Genomic DNA, 13,342 nt, shown 5'->3' on the forward strand with positions numbered 1-13,342 from the left:
TGGCCGCAATAGGCATCCATAGTGCTGCATGCAGGGGGACTGCCTGAACTGATAGGCAGTCTCCCTGCATCTGTAAAAAAAAAAATTGTTTAGTAAATTAAAATATATATATATATATATATATAAAAAAACTTTTACAAACTAATAAAATCTGTCAACATTGAAGTTGCTGTTTAGTGGATAGGAGAGTGCGCTGGATCTTGTGTATTGTTTACTATATATATATATATATATATATATATATCTATATATATATATATATATATATATATAATATAATATGTATACATATCTTACACTTAGTATGACATAAACGAAATATTTTATATATACCGTATATACTCGAGTATAAGCCGACCCGAATATAAGCCGAGGCCCCTAATTTTACCCCAAAAACCTGGGAAAACTTATTGACTTGAGTATAAGACTAGGGTGGGAAATGCAGCAGCTACTGGTAAATTTCTAAATAAAATTAGATCCTAAAAAAGTTATATTAACTGAATATTTATTTACAGTGTGTGTATATAATGAATGCAGTGTGTGTGTGTGTGTATGGATGCAGTGTGTATATGAATGCTGTGTGTGTATGCAGTGTGTGTATGAATGCAGTGTGTATATAATGAATGGAGTGCAGTGTGTGTATATGAGTGCAGTGTGTGTATATGAGTGCAGTGTGTGTATATGAGTACAGTGTGTGTATGAGTGCAGTGCAGTGTGTGTATGAGTGCAGTGTGTATGCAGTGTGTATATAATGAATGCAGTGTGTGAGTGCAGTGTGTATATAATGAATGCAGTGCAGTGTGAATGCAGTGTGTGTATGTATGAGTGCAGTGTGTATGTATGAATGCAGTGTGTGTATGAATGCAGTGTGTATATAATGAATGCAGTGTGTGTGTATGAGTGCAGTGTGTATATAATGAATGCAGTGCAGTGTGTGTATATGAGTGCAGTGTGTGAGTGCAGTGTGTATATAATGAATGCAGTGCAGTGTGTGTATGAGTGCAGTGTGTATGTATGAGTGCAGTGTGTATGCAGTGTGTGTATGAATGCAGTGTGTATGCAGTGTGTATATGAATGCAGTGTGTGTATATAATGAATGCAGTGCAGTGTGTGTATATAATGAATGCAGTGCATTGTGTGTATGAGTGTGTGTATGAATGCAGTGTGTGTGTGTGTGTGAGTGCAGTGTGTGTGTGTGTGTGTGTGTGAGTGCAGAGCATTGGTGGGGGTGGACATTTTATTAATTATTATTATTTAATTATTTTGTAATATATATATTTTTTAATGTTATTATTTTTATTATTATTATTATTTTTTTATTTTATTATTATTTTTTTTATTTATTTTTTCATCCCCCCTCCCTGCTTGTTAGCTGGCCAGGGATGGGGGCTCTCACTCCCTGGTGGTCCAGTGGATGGGCTGTAGGAGGGGGGCTGGCAGGAAGCTGTAACTTACCTTCACCACAGCTCCTGTCAGCTCCCTTCTCTCTCCTCCGTCCGTGCAGCTCCCAGATCAGCTTCCTCTGCAACTCTCGCGTCCGCGTGGAGTGTTGCCACGGTAACCCGTGGCAATGCTCTGACCCCGCGGGTCTCGCGAGAGTTGCAGAGGAAGCTGACCTGGGAGCTGCATGGATGGAGGAGAGAGAAGGGAGCTGACAGGAGCTGCAGTGAAGGTAAGTTACAGCTTCCTGACAGCCCCCGGTCCTTGTCTGTATTATGGCAATGAAAATTGCCATAATACAGACAACTGACTCAAGTATAAGACGAGTGAGTGTTTTTCAGCACAAAAAATGTGCTGAAAAACTCGTCTTATACTCGAGTATATACGGTATATATTTATATATATATATATATATACATAATTACATAAATAATTTCATAAATATACACGTAGACTTCAAATATATAAATATGTATATATATTTTCATTCTATGTGCATATTTATGTAATATTTTTACATAATTAAGTAATTTTATTGATTGCAATTTAAAGGACCTACCTGACAACCCAGGTCGAAAGTCCAGAGAATTTAATTTGCTAGCACTGTATTTAACCCAGTAACTTACCATAACACCTTAAAACCTGTACATGGGGGTATTTTTTTTACTTTGGAGACTTTACTGAACACAAATATTAGTGTTTCAAAACAGTAAAACATATCACAGCGATGATATTGTCAGTGAAAGTGAAGTTTTTTGCATTTTTCACACACAAACGGCACTTTCACTGATGATATAATTGTTGTAATACGTTTTACTGTTTTGGAACACTAATATTTGTGTTCAGTGAAGTCTCCCAAGTATAGCAGTATCCCCTGTGTACAGGTTTTTGTGGTGTTTTCAAAAGTTACAGAGTCAAATATAAGGCTTGCGTTTCAGTTTTTTCACATTGAAATTTGCCAGATTGGTTACGTTGCCTTTAAGAGCGTATGATAACCCAGGGATGAGAATTAGCCCCATGATGGCATACCATTTGCAATAGTAGACAATCCAATGTATTGCAAACGGGGTATGTCCAGACTTTTTTAGAAGCCACTAAGTCACAAATACTGGCCAAAATTGGCGTTCAAATTAGGTTTTTTTTCAATTTTTCACACACAAACAAATAACACTAACTTTGGCCAGTGTTTGTGACCAAGTGGCTAATAAAAAGACTGGACATACCCCATTTGCAATACCTTGGCTTGTCTACTATTGAAAATGGTATGACATCATGGGGGTAATTGTTATTCCTGGGCTACCATACGGTCTCAAAGGCAACGTCCAACCTGGCGAATTTCAATGTGAAAAAACTGAATTATGTAACATCGTTGAATACAAATATGTGGATTTTATTGCAGTAAAAGCAAACAGTATTATGACATTCACAGTTAAAATGTCATGTAGAACTAAAAAAACAAAATGTCTTGTCTCCCATTTTTTTTAATGTTTTATTCATATTAAATTATGTTTCATAGATAAATATTTGATGTTACATGAAAGCCCCATTTCTCCTGAATAAAATTATAAATAATAAGTGTGGGTGCACTTAATATGAAAGAGGTGAGTTACGGTTGGACAGATATATAGTCAAATTCCAGGTTTTGTTTTGATCACAACGTGTACATTTGGCTCAGTCCTTAAGGGGTTAAAAGATTAACCATTGCCATTTTGAAAGTGCTATATTGCTGCACAATGCTTGAAAAACATAATTTTAAAAGGATATCACGTAAGATATGTATATTTAGTTGGTGTTAATTATGTATTAGTCCCACTTTATAAACAGTATTCTTACCTTTTTGTAGTTTTTTATCTTATTTCCCTTCTGCTTTTCTCCTTCATTTTCCACTTCTTCACGTTTCTGAGAGTCATTCCACTGCGTTTGTGTATTGATTGTAGATATTACAGGCTCTTGCCAAGAATCCGTACAATAGCCGTCCTTTTCAGACACCACCTGTGGTTGACTGTCAGAAGAAACTGTTTCAGTTACTCGTGTCTTTGGAAGCCTCAAACTTTTGGAACACCACTTTTTTCTGCAGTACTGGAGCTTGGGTGCATCTGTGATTAAAGGGACATCCCATGAAAAAAATGTACTGTCCCTGTTTCCAGGGGTTTCACGAAGACCAGTAAGGTCACCTTGACATTCTGTGTCTTCCAGTCTATCATAAGTATCCAAGAATACAGCTGGTTTTGGAGAACGGGGTATCCGTACAGAGCATGCTCTCCTGAATTTACTCGTTGTCATGTTCTGTTCAGTTTTGGTAACAGCAAATTCTTGAAGTATAGAGCTTGTTTGAGCCGTAGTCTTTCCCTTCTTATTAAGATCTGCCTTTTAACAGCACGTCAAAGAATGCTGTGGTATTTCCACCCTTCACAAATTTGTAGTCCCGCCCTTGATTTTTTTTTTCTAATGCAGTTGGTAAGCTAACTTTACAGCATTCTGAACTGACTGCATAGATTTAGGTGCCTGAAGATTAGGATATTAATTTCTTACTTGCCAGGTAATCATAGCTATTAATAAGGGCCAGGACCACTTGAGATTACAAGCATAGGATTTTGCCTCTCCTCAGTTTTTGTCCTTTCTAGTTTTGTCCTTTCTAACTTGTTGACCTCTCTCCCTTCCTTTTCAGTTGGCACAATGTGTCTTGCTGACTGGTGAGTGGTAAAATTTTACCTTTTCTGTCCCTGCACATAGTTAGTTTTATAAACAGAAACTGACTAAGGAAGTGACTGTTTCTTTTTTGCACTTTGCATTCCTTCTTTCCAGTCTCTGCTATTATTACGTTTAGAGGAATTTTCTGAGTCACAGCTTTGGATGTTGTAACTTGAGGAGTGACAAATCACCTCCACATTTACCTGTTCCCTGGACTCCGCTTATCTAGTGCTGACAGAGCTGAGCAAAGGTTGCCAGTGCCTGGAACACAGAGCAAGGTAGGAGGGGGACTTGGAGGCTCTAGGCTAAATGCTGGCTGCCAACAATATTACAGTCTGTAAAACATTAATTTCGATTAAAGGAACACTACAGCGTTAGGAATGCTATAGTGTTTATATATATATATATATATATATATATATATATATATATATATATAATAAAACCAAGATATGGTGGGGAAAAAAGTACTAATAATTCAACAAGGTGTGCACCACACATGATGGTGAAATTAGTAAAAGCAATTTACCCTTTAAAGAAATAGTTTGTGAAAAGATGCCTCTTATCTTCTGTATCATATATGTAGCAATACAATCTAAAATAATTACAAACAAGAAACACAAAATAGTGTAATATTGTCTTTCACCAAAACAATGAATGTATGTACTGTAACAAACCACCTCTTTTACAGGTAGGGTTGTCACAGATCTTGCAGTAACCACCGCCTTCTAGGGTATATAAAGTCCAGGACACAGTCAGCTCGGTTTTCCTTTTTTTATTCAATAAGAAAACAGGTGCTTTAAATAATAACAAAAACAAACAAAATCCCTTGCTCTTACTTGAGCTCTTACTAGACAGGAAATTGCTATCTGCAATTGGGTGGCTTTCCCACTTACCAATTTTCCAAACAAAAGAAATGTCTTTGCAATGAACACAGTTGTCATTCACTCTCCTAGCTGTCTTTTTCTCCCTCACTCTGCAGCAGGCTGCCCTCTTCACTTAAAGGCCTGTCTACTAATTGACTAGCTACAGGTGAGTGTCAATTAGTTAACTCTTAAGTCAGATCTAAATTGTGGTTTGTTACACAGCAACTAGTGCTGTTGGAGCATTGGCCCACCCTACTCTCCAAATACTCCGCCCCAGGGACCCATACCATGTTTTGCAGAACCTCAGCAATGTAGATTGCAAACACTAACATCTTCCCTGGGGCATTTAACAGAAAATTCTCAGGTTGCAGTTTAGCAAATCAGGCCTGATGTATCTTTCATCAACCACAATGCCACTTGTAAGATATTAGTGTACACGTCCTTCTTGCTGCATCCTTTCGCTTATTGAATACATAAGGAAAAATGGAAAAGGGAGAAAAACATAGTGTAGTATTTTTAAAAACCAAAAAACACTTTATTCAGGTTAAACTCACGAGATAAAAGTTCATGTAAGGCACATCAACAAACTCCTGCTGTCCAACACGAGGTAGTGGTTCACAGGAAAAGAAGTGTAAAAAATAAAAGCAAAAGCTAAACAAAGCAATACAAACTATGTATAGTCCCAAAGCCTTACGCGTTTCATCCTATCGCAGACTTCCTCAGGGGAATCCGAAGGGACTGTGCTGAAATCTCCTACTGCCAAGTTTAAATATCCGAAATTCGCGCCGTCCTGATATCCAATCAACCAGCAACTTCGTGTAGATCCATCTGAGATTGCTGATTGCGTCTCATACCTCGTTTTCGATCAGACATGTGACGTACTTCCGGGGACGCAGGAAACGTTCTATGCGTTTCAACTTGCGTTCCACTTGATATGGTGACTCACTTCCAGGTGAATAGCGGATGTTGGTATTGAAATTCTACCAGAGATCTGTCCATAGTTGTCCATACATATAAAATCCAACAGCACTCAATATAAAATACAATTAATATATGCATAAAAAAATATATAAAAGATAAGAAAGGAGATATGTTTTAGTAAATAGGAAATTAAGGCATAAAATAACAATCATACTAAAAAGATATTTCTTATACTCATACAATAATAATATAATAGAGATCATACCTAACACCATATTAAAACTAATATTGCAAAACTGTAAAAAAAAAGGTGGAAAAGAAATATACTTAGTGATATAAAACCTCTCACAACATCATTGTGGAGAAGTGACTTCTTCCAGCGATAGTCCAACCCAATGCTCCTCATTGAAGACACGATGCGCAGTGATCCAATGCTACTCATAGGAAAGCATTGCATCCAATGCCTTCCTACAAGCTGCAGCACAGATGACAGAGTTTTACTTTTCTGCAAAATATCAGTGTTTTGCCTTGAGGGTTAAACTTACAGGAACACTCACCCAGGCCTTTTCACTGAGGCCTTCCTCCAATATTGTTTAATGGGTTAGGCAGTGGCTGATTGACAGGCAGATTGTAGTCAATGGAATATATCTGAAGCAATGTCTTGTTATCAGTGGGGTACCTCAGGGATCTGTACTTATACCCAGTTTCTTCAATATTTTTATTAGTGATATTGCAGAAAGTCTTGATGGTAAGGTATGTCTTTCTTCTGATAATTCAAAGATTTGCAAGAGGGTTGATGTTTCAGTATGAATAAGCCAAATGGCAAAGATTTTGGTCAGAGCTGTGGCAACACACATTTAATGTGGATAAGTGCAAAGTAATGTATCTTGGGTGTAAAAACCAAGGGCAGTGTATAGCATACAGTCCTAACCTCAACATCTGTGAAAAGAGATTTAGGGGAAAGTATTTCAGATGACTTCAGAGGCAGACTGACCACCTGGACAAATCGGTCATGGACTTAGGGCCCGACACAGTCAAGGGCCCGGCTGCACAGTCATGCTCCAGAAAACCAGAAAATTTAATTAATCATATATTACAGCAATAGTTTGCTGGGCTCCAGCAATCTATTGCACTGTAAGTGATCCTACCTACTTTCAACTCTCCTTTCCACTTTCCCCATTCTCAGTGAGACCAGGCAGCAATTATTATTATTATATTTATATAGCGCCAACAAATTATCTAGCGCTTAGTTCTGAATGGATCTCCTCCCCCTGTGCGGTGCTCAATGTGTGAGGGGGAAGAAGTGGGGGTTGGGAAGTGATGTTTTCTTGCCCTCTCCTGCAGAGCACTTGGACGCTAATGAGCTACAGCAACTTGGCAGACAATACAGGTAAGCTCCTTGTGTAGTTGTAGTATAAGATTGGTGTCAGGGCAGTGGCGTACCTACCACGGTCGAAGGGGTCGCAGCTGCGACCAGGCCCCTCACTGCAGGGGGGCCCGGCCATAGCCACAAGCCCTGTGACTGCGGGCCTCTTAGATGCCACCCCCTCTGTGTTCCCCATGTCATAGGGGGGCCCTAGAAGAGGCCCGCTGGCCACCTAACGGGTGGTAGAGTTCCTGTCTGACAAGGCGAGGGAGCTGTGATCTCTCTTCTCCCTCACGCGCCCTCTGCTGATGCCAGCAGGAACTCTGCCACCCGCTGGACTGAAGCCCCACTGGACCCCAGGGACAGATCCATGCCAGCTCTGCAGGTAGGGAGGCTGGGTGGACATTTAATAATAATTTGTGTGTGTCTGTAAGTGTATGTTGTGACGAGACCAATCTCGCCACTGTGCATTGGAGGAGCCTGGTTGCCTGCCTGCTGCCTTTTGACTACGGACCGGCATTTAAATACTTTATTTTCCTATGCAGAAAGGTCTATTCATGTATTTCTGCCCTGGCGTTCGGTAGATTCTCGTATTTACTGAATTAACTCATTTAACCCAGATAGCTATGCCATGGAGCCTATTCGTGTAATAAAAGACTTTGGCTCCATGGCAATTGAACTGTATGTGTGTGGTCTGAGCGCCATTCAGTAATAATGTGCACTCAGACCTAAGCTATCTGGGGATATGTTGCATGTTTGTATTTTATGTTATAAATGTAAACTTGTGTATTTTATTGTATTTTACTGTATTTTGCTACCATGTTGCTAATGGAGTTTTGCCTCTGTCCTTGGAGATAATTGGATTACTGGTTTTGGGCAGAAAAGCCATGCTTCATTTGGTCACAAAGGACTTCGATCTATCTTTTGAACCAATGGACCAATATGGATGATTTTGACATATGTTTGTATTTGGAGTATGCTGATTCTGAAAATGTATTTGTTTGTATAATGTTATCATATCCCGTCTTAGGCGATGTTTTTTCAAACTATAGAGATTTATATTTTCATAACTAAAATGCTCCATTCCTTTCTATCAATTTTGTAGCCCGTCTCTGCACTTTTTTTAGTGCCATGATATCCTTCTTTAGAACAGGTGCTCAAAATTGCACAGCATATTCAAGGTGTGGTCTTACCAGCAATTTTTAAAGGCAAAATTATATTTTTATCTTGAGAATTTATGCCCCTATTTACACATGACAAAACCTTACTGGCCTTAGCAACTGCTGATTGTCATTGCATATTGCTGCCGAATTTGTTGTCTGTAACTATTCCCAAATCCATCTCATGTGGTTTCATCCCTATTTCACTGCCATTTAAGGTGTAAGTTGCTTGTGCATTCTTTACCCCAAAGTGCATAACATTGTGTTGGTCTACATTAATCGCAGTCTGCCTGGAAGCTCAGACAGACCCCCTCTGCCTGATCCGGCTCTCCTGTGCCATGTGATCGCAGGGTGCTCCTGCTTGTGCAGTGCCTGCAGGGGGCCTGTCTGAGCTCTCAGGCAGCCCCCCTAATGCCTGCAAAAAAGTTTTAAAAGTTAATAAAAAGTTAATAAAATTACATATATATATTTATGATCTAAGTACTTTTATATTAACATACACATACATAAATCATTACTAAAAGTGTATTTTAATATTATTCTATATAAATATGTATATATATATTAATATTAAAATACACTTTGAATAATGTTTATTTTATATATATATATATATATATATATAAGATACAAAATTACCGGCACTCAAGGATTGACAGTACTTCAAATCTTCATTTATTTCGAAGACAAAAATCGACGTTTCAGCTCCTCACAGGAGCTTTCATCAGGACACAAAATATCAAAACACTGAAAACACTCTTATATAGGACAAACAATTACTACTAATGGGTACTTACCACCAGGTGCACTGCATTTGCGCTCGCCGCCGGAACCGCCGAGACCGCCTTCACAGACAACCATACTTCCGGGTTCGCGGTCATGTGACCCCCTAGGACGTGTCAATTAACCAGGCTATGTACGTTGCTGGGGCAACACCAATGAACAATCTCAGGTGGTTGCTCCCAAAGTACCAGCGCCGGCGAGGACCAAATTTCTTTATGACACTTAATGTTGTCATGGCGACCAGGACGCGTTTCCGGCGGGCGTGCCAAAACGCATAGAATCTAAACGGAAAACCTACAAGACACATATCTGCATATAAATGTATATACATATGAAAAAATTGTGTATGAGTAGTGGTGAGAAATGGGAAATGTTAATAAACAGTAAAGAGTGCATATAAATTCGCACAGCAGACATGAAACTTGTGTAAAATATCAAAGTGATGTGTCTAGTATGTTGAAGTGATAAGTGGGGGGAGGCCCAAAGGCTGCAGAAATGTGAACAATATGTGTGTGAAGATAATCTTACTCCTAAGTGATAATACTAAATCTGAATATGTGAATAAGATACATATATAGTGCTCGGTAATTGCGCACCTGGGGTAAGTCCCTTAGATACATACTTGTTACATATAACATTAAGTAAGGTTAATATGGAATTAAAAGAATAGTCAGCAGTACTGGAGCATAAGAAAAAGACGGAAAACACAAAATAAAAATGGGATCATCAGAAAAGGAGGTGGACATAAAGATATTGAAATGAAAATGTGAAAATAAACAATAATGAATAATGAAAAAAAAATGAAAATAAAATCAAAATAACAAGTAAAGAGTAAGGAAAAAATAATAATAGTAAATTAAAAATGAATAAATATAAAATAAAAATAAAAATAAAAAATAAAATAAAAATAAAAAAATAACGAATAAACAAATAAACAAATAAAGAATAAAAGATAAGAAATAAAAAATAAAAAATAAAAATAAATAATAAAAAAATAAAAAATAAACATAAAAAATAAAAAATATCTAAAAAATAAAAATATAAATAAAAATAAAAGTAAACATGAAAATAAAATGAAACCGCACTCTGTGAAAGAATAAGAGGCCACAGGTCTAGTATCCGTGATGGCAAATCGGACAAACCAGTGGCCAGACATTTTCTAGAACTTAAGCATCAACTAGCTTCACTCAGATGCGTTGCAATTGAACATGTTCCATTGTCTGCCAGAGGGGGTGTGTAACGGATCACCTGGCACCCCGACTGAGTACCTCCGTTAATGGATGCTCCTAGTGCTTCCTGAGAACTCCAAGCACTCTGGCAGACACCACAATCACCGAATCCGAGAAACCTTTTAAATTCTCCCAAGCATTTGAATGCTGTAGACCATTGAATAGGAACCATACGAATAGGCTTGTACTCCTAGCAGTCAACTGGAACAGCATGCAATAAATCCTTCCCCCCAATAATGAGACGACACATCACTTTGAGGGTAAAACAGGAACTCTCTGGCTGCTAGCTTGCAGCCCTTTTTATTAGGTGCTCCCATGAAGGGGAGGGACACACAGTAACGTACATTAACCAATCACACAATAGTTACATCCCACACATAGCCCTCCCCTCTACCTGTAAACTAATTATCTGTACACACAGGAAATACAATTATCCTAGGTAGGGAAAATACAGTTTTTACACAACATTCATAACTCCCAAAATATACATCACATTCGCATAAAAATACATATACACAATCAATCCATTCGGGGGAACAACATACTCAAAAATCATACGAATTGGACCAGGGGTTCAAAAGTTAGTACAAATGTGCATTTGACCTTCTGGAAGCATGGTTTTTAGAAGCTCAAACTAGTTTCCCAGAATCCTCTATCCTGGAGACAATGGAGAAGCTGATTTAATTATATCCAGGGACAAACACAGCCTCCATTAAGCACATGTTACCAGCAACCACCAAAAGACATAAAAATACATAACTCCTGTTATACTAAACAGAACCCCCACATTCAACCCATCCCCAGATGGCTTGGATCTGAGCGCTCAACATATCCAAACAGCGTTTAGATGCCACAAACACAGTTCAAACGCCATGGGGTTTAAGTTTCGTATGGGCTGATGAGAGGGCCCATAATCCTGGGGCAGCCCAATAACCCCCAGTATGCCCAAATACCGTGCATAAAGGGCCAAATCGCCCAGGGACCGTAGTCACAGGGTAAGAGGCGGGCAAGCAGCCCCCTCCAAACCACAGTGGCGAAGTGGCTTTCGCTACATATCTTCCCATTCGGGGGTAGACTAACCAGGTACCTGACCTTCTGCCGGTCAGTACCTAGATTAGTCGGGCAGCCCACCCATAAAACAAAATTAGCAGAGTAGCCCACCCACAAAACAAATTTAGCAGTGTAGCCCCCCCCACAATAAAGAATTCACAGAATGGCCCACCCACGGTACATAGTTCACAGAGGGTCTAACCCACAAAACAAATTTAGCAGTGTAGCCCCCCCACAATAAAGAATTCACAGAATAGCCCCCCAACAATAAGTCATACTGGCCTGTAGGTCCCAAGTTGTGGGGTGAAACTGTGGCACCCTCGGCCTTGCTGGGCAAATGGCTGTGAGTACTTGGGGGCCAGATGCCCGATGTGCTCTGCTCCGGGGTCAGAGCTGGGGTAGTCTCAGGGTAAGGAAAAAAGGAAGGACAGAGGCCAGCGGCGCTCTGCCCAGTTGCCAGCTCTTCTGCTGGGGGGTCAGGGAACAAAGGAGTTGACTGGGGAGGAGAAATATCACTTACCTCCCCCTGGTACTCCGGCTGCTGCTGGGGGGGGAGGTCGATGCTCTCCACTTTCTGTAACTCCAGCTCTAGTTGGGGATCTGGGCCGGTTGCCCAGCATCCCTGTAGGGCCGGTGGAGAGATCTCGGTCCCATCTCCACCTGCCTGCAGGGGGTCCTCCCAGGACCAGTCTATGAGGTCCTCTACCTCGGGTACCTCTGGTTGCTGTTGGGGAGGGAGACCGGTTGTCTCTTCCTCCAATAACACATTCTGCCGCTGGGGAGTGAGACCAACTGTCTCCCCTCCCTGTAAAACATACTGCCGCTGGGGATCTGGGCCGGGTGCCCAGCATCCCTGTAGGGCCGGTAGAGAGACCTCGGTCCCATCTCCACCGGCCACCTCGGTTTCTTCCTCGTCCCACTCTACCTGTGGCTGGAGTTTCTCCCAACGTGCCCACCGGCCTTCCCTCAACGCCCTGTGTTGTAGGTACCGGGTCACCATGTCCCACACGAACCGCACGTATTTCTCCTCTGGATTGGGTCCGTAAAACTTCAGGCGCAACCCTACCATCGTGCCAAACTCTAGTACGGAGTAGCTATACGCCATGCTTGCTGTAGCCACTGCTGGTTCCATTATGTTGCTGAAGATAGGGACGCTGCACAACTCCACACGTTACCGGTGTCTCTGAGCTGCTTCTCCTCGCACTAGGACGCCATCCCACCGCTTGCCACCAATGTAACGGATCACCTGGCACCCCGACTGAGTACCTCCGTTAATGGATGCTCCTAGTGCTTCCTGAGAACTCCAAGCACTCTGGCAGACACCACAATCACCGAATCCGAGAAACCTTTTAAATTCTCCCAAGCATTTGAATGCTGTAGACCATTGAATAGGAACCATACGAATAGGCTTGTACTCCTAGCAGTCAACTGGAACAGCATGCAATAAATCCTTCCCCCCAATAATGAGACGACACATCACTTTGAGGGTAAAACAGGAACTCTCTGGCTGCTAGCTTGCAGCCCTTTTTATTAGGTGCTCCCATGAAGGGGAGGGACACACAGTAACGTACATTAACCAATCACACAATAGTTACATCCCACACATAGCCCTCCCCTCTACCTGTAAACTAATTATCTGTACACACAGGAAATACAATTATCCTAGGTAGGGAAAATACAGTTTTTACACAACATTCATAACTCCCAAAATATACATCACATTCGCATAAAAATACATATACACAATCAATCCATTCGGGGGAACAACATACTCAAAAATCATACGAATTGGACCAGGGGTTCAAAAGTTAGTACAAATGTGCATTTGACCTTCTG

This window comes from Pelobates fuscus, chromosome 12 (genome assembly GCF_036172605.1).
Source record: "Pelobates fuscus isolate aPelFus1 chromosome 12, aPelFus1.pri, whole genome shotgun sequence".
In the NCBI taxonomy this organism is placed as follows: Eukaryota; Metazoa; Chordata; class Amphibia; order Anura; family Pelobatidae; genus Pelobates; species Pelobates fuscus.